The sequence below is a fragment of the Eriocheir sinensis genome, chromosome 42, assembly GCF_024679095.1.
Source record: "Eriocheir sinensis breed Jianghai 21 chromosome 42, ASM2467909v1, whole genome shotgun sequence".
Taxonomy (NCBI): domain Eukaryota; kingdom Metazoa; phylum Arthropoda; class Malacostraca; order Decapoda; family Varunidae; genus Eriocheir; species Eriocheir sinensis.
In genome coordinates, this window is record NC_066550.1 from 7,746,752 (window position 1) to 7,754,394 (window position 7,643).

Here is a 7,643-nt window from a genome sequence, read left to right on the forward strand (position 1 = left end):
TCTTTTCCTCTTTCTTTTTTTCTTTTTTCTTCTACATTTTTTTCTTATTTTCATTCTTATTCGTCTGCGTCTTTTGATTCTTCTTTTTCTCCTCTTCTTCTTTTTCTTTTCTTCTTCTACATCCTCATTTCTTCCCTTTCTTTCCTTTATGGTATTTGAAGAAGAAAAAGGAGGAGGAGGAGGAGGAGGAAGGAAGAATTTGAGGAGGAGGAGGAGGAAGAGGAAATTTATGGCTAGTGAGAAGGGGAATAGTTTGAGAGGAAGAACAAGAACAAGAAGAATAGAAGGAGGAAGAGGAAAACAGGGATGCAAGGGGAAGAGTGAAGCACGGTTCGAACTGTATCCAAAAATAAGTCGAATTTCGTTTCGGTTCGAGTCAGTGTTCAGCGACGAGTGAATGAAACAATCGAATCCTACTCTCCTTGTTTTTGTTTTTTCTTTTAATTTTACTGTCATATTTTCAACAGGGGGGAAGGTTTTTCTATTAGTTTGAGGGAGGAGGGGGAATGGAAAGAGAGAAAGAAGAGGATAGGAAAAGAAAGAGAGGAGGAGGTTAGAAAGGGGGGAGAGGGTAAGAAATTGTTTGAAATTATCCATGACTATTTTTTTTTAATCTTTCACGTCTCCCTTCTCATTGTTTTTTTCTTTCTCCATTTTTCAGTATTTTTCTTATCTGATTTTTTTCATGTTTTCCATCGTTGTTTTTCGTTTCATTGTTTTCTTTCGTTGTTCTTTTTTCTTTCGTTATTTTCTTTTCTTTTTTTTTTCTTTACTTTGTTGGGGGTACTTTTCTGTTTCGTTGGGATTCGATACAAGTTTTCTGTGGGCGAATGGGAGAGGAGGAGGAGGAGGAGGAGGAGGAGGAGGGGGAACAGGAAAAGTGGAGAGACAAAAAGGAAGAGACCGTCCGTAAAGTTGTCTGGTTCTTTACGTTGTACACTTGTTCGTTCATTATTTTATTGTAAGAGTTCGTTGTTTGATCTTTTTCGGTTTGTGAGTTTTTAGTTTGCGAGTTTTTCGTTTGCGAGTTTTTAGTTTGCGAGTTTACAGTTTGCGAGTTTGTAGTTTGCGAGTTTGCAGTTTGCGATTTTTAGTTTGCGAGTATGTAGTTTGCAAGTTTATCGTTTGCGAGTTTACAGTTTGCGAGTTTACAGTTTGCGAGTTTGTAGTTTGCGAGTTTGTACTTTGCGAGTTTATAGTTTGTGAGTTTACAGTTTGCGAGTTTACAGTTTGCGAATTTAAAGGAGATTATAGTTTACAGCAATTAAGTTTGAAGTTTATCCCAGTAATGAAGTTTATTATTATTATTACTCTAAAAAACTAACCCTATGAAAATAAAGATAAATAGCTTAGGTTAAAAAGACAGCGACGGGAAAACTGTATATCAAAACTGACGAGAAGGAAACTGTTATATATATTTTATATGATTTACTTAAGCAGAAAAATTATTTTGACTAAAACTACGGAGGATTATTCAGAAACAAACTTTGACAATTAGGAAAGAAGACGAAGTTAAGGCCAGTATAAACTAGAAAAGAAACACTTGATGATTAAAAGAGACTTACAGAGAGAAAGTGTGAAAAATAAAAACACTTGCAAGAACTTAAGTAAAAATAACGAAGACGAAATTGATAAGAAGAAAAACAAATCGAGAGAAATAAGAAAAGAATATTGATAAATGAAAAAGAATCGAAGTAAAAATAACGAAGACCGAGAAAGATAAAAAAAAGACTATTGATAAAGTTAAGAGACGGAAAGAGACAGAAAAGAGAGAAATATATAAAAGAGAAAGAAGATAAAGACTTGAAGACTGAACGACCGGGCTTTAGATAAGTGTGAGAAAGAGAAAGAGGAAGGAGAAGGAGGAAGAAGAAAGAGGAAAAAGAAAATTAGAAAAAAAAGAGGAAATAATGGATCCCGGCAAGATATTCCAAATCATCACCAACAGTACTTTATTAGGTGAGTATTGTTGTTGTTGTTGTTGTTATCCTTACTATTATTTTACTATTGTTATCATCATTATTGTTGTGATTGTGATTGTCATTACTATTGTTACTTTTTTTTTTGTTTTCGATAATTCATAAGTTGAGAAGAAAATAAGGAAAAAGGGAAAAAATTGAAAGAACAGGATGGAAGAAAGAAGGACAAGAAGGAAGGAACGAAAGGGTTATAGAACAGAATGAAAGAAAGGGGAAAAGAAAAGGAGGAAGGAAGGCAGGAAAAGAAATTAGGAAGAGAAAGGAAAGTAGTGAAAGACAAGGAAACTAAAATAAAGGAGGGCAAAGAAAAAGAAGGAATAGAAAGGAGAGGAAAGGAAAGAGGGAAAAAAAATGAAGAAAAGAAGGAAGAAAGGAAACAAGGAGCGAAAGGAGGCAAATAATAAAAAGGAAACGGAAGAAAGGAAGAAGAGAGGGAGACACGAAAGGACAGGAAGGAAAAGGGGAAAAAAAGACAAAAGAGAAGGAAGGAAATAAGGGGAGGTAAAGGAAGAAAGATAGAGGAAAAAAAATAACAAAAGAGAGGAAGGAAGGAAGGAATCTTAATATTCAACGCCATTACGTCTCCGCTTGAGAGAGAGAGAGAGAGAGAGAGAGAGAGAGAGAGAGAGAGAGAGAGAGAGAGAGAGAGAGAGAGAGAGAGAGAGAGAGAGAGAGAGAGAGAGAGAGAGAGAGAGAGAGAGAGAGAGAGAGAGAGAGAGAGAGAGTAATACTGTAAACCTCAAAAATATCACCCACAATTGTGTTAAATGCCATGAATAATTTGATCAAACACACACACACACACACACACACACACACACACACACACACACACACACACACACACACAATTGCCTATCAAAATTTCAGCCATTGCGTTGGACTAAATCGATCATTGCTATCAGTTCGACACCTGCCAATTACCTTTTTTGCCCGGCGCCTGACCCTCCTCTATAATTGGGCGCGGTAATGACGGGCGCGCGGCGTGGTGTGCGGGCCGTCAAAAACACGTGTGGGGAACGAAATTATGTTAACCTCAGGCTGATAGATCTTTTGTCAAATTTGTATGTTATTGTGTGTGTGTGTGTGTGTGTGTGTGTGTGTGTGTGTGTGTGTGTGTGTGATTGAAAATTATATTAACCTCACGTTGGAGCTTTTGTCGAATTTGTATATTTTTTGGCGCTTGTGTGTGTTTGTGATTGAGAAATAGACCCATATAGATAGTGGAATACACGTTTCATATCAATATTGCTATTATTATTGCTACCATCATTAGTCATTAGCCACGAAAATGATTCCAACCTTCAGGGCTCAACCGTACGAGGAACGACTTAAGCGACTCAATCTCTTTTTACTGGAGAAAAGATGCCTACGAGGAGATATGATTCAAGTCTTCAAGTACCTGAAAAGGTTCAATAACGTCGATTACTCCAAACTCTTTGAACTGCAAACCAACTCACGAACTAGAAATAACGGTTTACCCATTCAGTCGCGTCGATGTAGCCCAACCATTGGTAGGAGTTTCATTTCAAACCGAGTCATCCGCCACTGGAACGATTTTCCCTCAGAAGCTGTAAATGTGAATAGCATCAACTCCTTCAAAAATCGAATCAACCGTCATTTCGTTGCGTCAGGAGTAAACTGAATATCGAGGTGCTTTCATCTGCTCCCCAGGCCCCAAGTGGCTGTCGAGCAGATTAATTCATCAAAGCGGGCAACCTCATAATGAGTCAATAGGCTTTCTGTTGTCTGCATTTCCATATAGGTAGAGTCGAACGAGTATTAACACTATAGGTGATACATTTGGTACCTTCGCCAGCCCTAACACACGGTTCAGGAAATTAGCGCCTCACAAAACCTTTCGAAAAAGCTAAAAACACACAAAGAGGAATGGAGAGAACCGTTCTGGGTCAGACAGATAGACAGGACGCGGGCAGCACGAAATAGGGAACAGACAAAGGTGGAAGATGTTCTAATGACAATTAAGAAATAATGACTAATGATAATAATGGAAAAGAATGTGCTTATATATATATTGTACTATGATTTCAGCTTCACCTTAGGATTTGTTTAGTGCCTGCACCTCTTACTCCGTTTTCTGTTACTGTTCCCGCGGCTAGAGTTCCAATGTTATTTTGACCAGTGTTTGTTTTTATTACGTGTTCATGTAACATCATTTATATTCAAGAGATATATTCATAGTAGATATTATTTAATTATGTATGATTACTTTGCAACTTTGTGAGCAACTAGGTACAACTGTAATTAGAGAATGTCCTTTATAAGAGTTTGGTGTAGGGAATGGAGAAGACACCAGGTGGCGGGGAGAGCGACATGAGGTCACTAGAGCAACGTTGCTAGATTGTCGTACTCAGCCTTTTATGTTTTTGTCGATTTCCGACCCAAAAACTGCCTCCTCGACCCCAATAACTGCCTTTCTATAGTTATCGTTAAAATGGTTAATTATTGGTGTTTTTTGGAAATAGCTGTGGCTCAGAAACCGGTAAATACGAGGCTCTGAGTACGATAATCTGGCAACGGTGCACTGGTCACTTAATATATATCACACTGAGCCAGGAGCTGGCGATGCCCTGGGACTGTTCTCGGGCCGTTCATTTTTGGAGCTGGTGTTCAGGGCGACCCGGACACACATGACGTCGGCAAGGGTGTGAGTTGAATGTGGTCTTTATAAGCTGCATTTGATTACCTAGACATTACCTTTATACAAGTTAGACTGTTCAATTACTGTTTGCTGTTATAATGGGTTGTGTTGGGTGCTTATACGGTCATATCTCAGAAAATTGGCAAGTTCTTTCAGGTTTCTAAAAGTATTTATGGTCATGTGATGATGATGCCTTTGGAATTAGTTGATGTGAGGGGTGGAAGCGTCTGAGAATACCCACCTTGGTTCCTTTGACAACATAGGGAAAGGAAGCAGTGTTATTGCCGAGAAAGTTACATGTACTTTAACTGAATAATAAAAAGGAGAAAGAGGAAATTACAGATAAAGGAAGAAGAGATAAAAACAATGATTAGAAGAGATAAATGATAAATCTAATGAGAAATCTTGGTAAAAGGAGGAGAAAGGATGGAAAGAAAGAGAAGAGGAAGTAGAGGAAGAAGAGAAAGGAGAGAGAGAGAGAGAGAGAGAGAGAGAGAGAGAGAGAGAGAGAGAGAGAGACGTAAACTGAGAATGGAAGAGAGGAGAAGGAAGAAGACTGATAGATTTAAGTGGAAGAATTATCATATTTAGCCTTTTCCGCTCATTTTCTCAATAATTGTTTTTTGTGAAATAACTCTCCCATGCAAATACTTTCAAATTTCTTATCATTTCCACCAGTCCTTCACCGTTTATTATTGTTTGTTTCTTTTAATAGTAGTAATAGCAGTAGTAGTAGTAGTAATAGTAGTAGTAGTAGTTGTAGTAGTAGCAGTAACAATGGTGGGGACACACACACACACACACACACACACACACACACATTGCATTACATTTTCACTCCTGTTTCCTTTCATCTCATTTCCCAACCTGTCAAGAATAGCCCCAACAAAACAATAATAACAACAACAAAAATAATGATGATAATGATAATAATAATAATAATAATAATAATAATAATAATAATAATAATAATAATAATAATAATAATGAAAATGAAAATAGTTAAACCATTCACAGAAAACTCGGTCAAAAAGTTACATTAATAATTATAGACACAATTTTTTGAGTCGCCGCTACGCAAGCCGGATCTAGTTAACCCTCGCCGCTGTATAACCCGGAAGTGTTTAAAAAGTTGCCCAAACCCTCCATTGGTCGTAATTATCGCCATTATTACTGTTTTCATTGCTTCCTCACAGTCATCCAAATATTTGCATAATTGTATACAGTTGTTATGTGTGTTTTGTTGTTCAACTTTGTTATTTTAGATTATTTGCATATGTGTGTATTTTTAGGATGGCTTTTGTTAGTGTGTGCGTGTGTGTGTGTGTGTGTGTGTGTGTGTGTGTGTGTGTGTGTATACTACCACTACCTCTATTGCTTCTACGATTACTACTACTACTACTACTACTACTAATAATAATAATAATAATAATAATAATAATAAATCAGATAACCTATTAAGTAAAAACAAAGACCAAACGCAATAAATAAGAATAATATAAAGAAGAAAATTAGGAGTGAAAGAATGGGAGGGAAGAGGAAAAAAGGAGGAGGAGGAGGAGGAAAGTTAGACTGAGAGTGAGAATGAATGAAGGAAGCGAAGGAGAGAAGGAAAGTGTAATGCTGATTGAGAGAGAGAGAGAGAGAGAGAGAGAGAGAGAGAGAGAGAGAGAGAGAGAGAGTGTTAGTAGGGAAGGAAGAGAGAGGAGAAACGACTTAAAGTGAGAATGGAAGATAGAGAAGGAGGAGGAGGAAGAGGAGGAGGAGGAGGAGGAAGAAGAGGAGGAGGAGAAGGAGGAGGAGGAGGAGGAAGAGGAGGAGGAGGAGGAAAGAGGAATGAGGAAGCTGATACATTTGAGTGGAGGAAGAAGAGTAGGTGAGAGAGAGAGAGAGAGAGAGAGAGAGAGAGAGAGAGAGAGAGAGAGAGAGAGAGAGAGAGATCGCCCAATTAGCTTAACATCGGTTATAGGGAAGATGCTGGAGTCCATAATAGCCAGGAACATTCGGGAGGATTTAGAGAAACATAGCTTAATTCACGACTCGCAGCATGGGTTCACAAAAGGTAGGTCATGCCTCACCAATCTCTTGTCCTTCTACAATAAAGTATTTGAGGCGGTTGACAGAGATGAAAATTATGATGTAATCTATCTTGATTTTAGTAAAGTGTTTGACAAAGTTCCTCACCAACGACTGTTGCTTAAATTACAGGCTCACGGAGTAGAGGGTAAAGTTTTGAACTGGGTCAAGGCGTGGCTTAGCAATAGGAAGCAAAGAGTGCAAATCAATGGTAAAAGATCTGACTGGGGATGTGTTACGAGTGGGGTCCCACAAGGTTCGGTATTAGGTCCACTTTTGTTTATTATTTATATCAATGACTTAGACACAGGAATTAGTAGTGATGTCAGTAAGTTTGCAGATGATACCAAGATCGGTAGAGTAATTGAGTCGGATCAGGACGCTAGTATTCTCCAAGGTGAACTCAACAGATTATATGACTGGGCGGATAAATGGCAGATGGAGTTCAATGTATGGAAGTGCAGTATTCTGAGTGTAGGTAGGAACAACCCCTCACATAACTATTGCTTAAATGACACTCTCATAAGTAGGTCTGGGTGCGAGAGGGATTTAGAGGTCTTAGTGAGCTCTGATCTCCGTCCAAGGGCACAATGCATTCAAGCTAGAAATCGAGCTAATAGGGTACTGGGATTTATTTCAAGGAGCGTAAGCAACAGAAGCCCCGAAGTCTTCCTCAAACTATATTTAGCATTAGTTAGACCTCATCTTGACTATGCGGTTCAGTTCTGGTCACCTTACTATAGAATGGATATCAAAATGTTAGAATCGGTGCAGAGGAGGATGACTAAGATGATTCAGGGGTTGAGAAACTTGCCATACGAGGAAAGACTCAAACAGTTAAACTTGCATTCTCTAGAAAGGCGAAGGGTGCGTGGAGACATGATCGAGGTTTATAAATGGATGAAGGGCTTTAATAAGGGAGACAT

At 38.3% G+C, this 7,643-nt stretch overlaps 1 pseudogene; it reads left to right on the top strand.

Annotated features, from left to right (window-relative positions):
- Positions 1-1,376: 1,376 nt before the first annotated feature.
- Positions 1,377-7,643, top strand: part of LOC127010211 (putative neural-cadherin 2) — a 202,096-nt pseudogene continuing 195,829 nt past the window's right edge.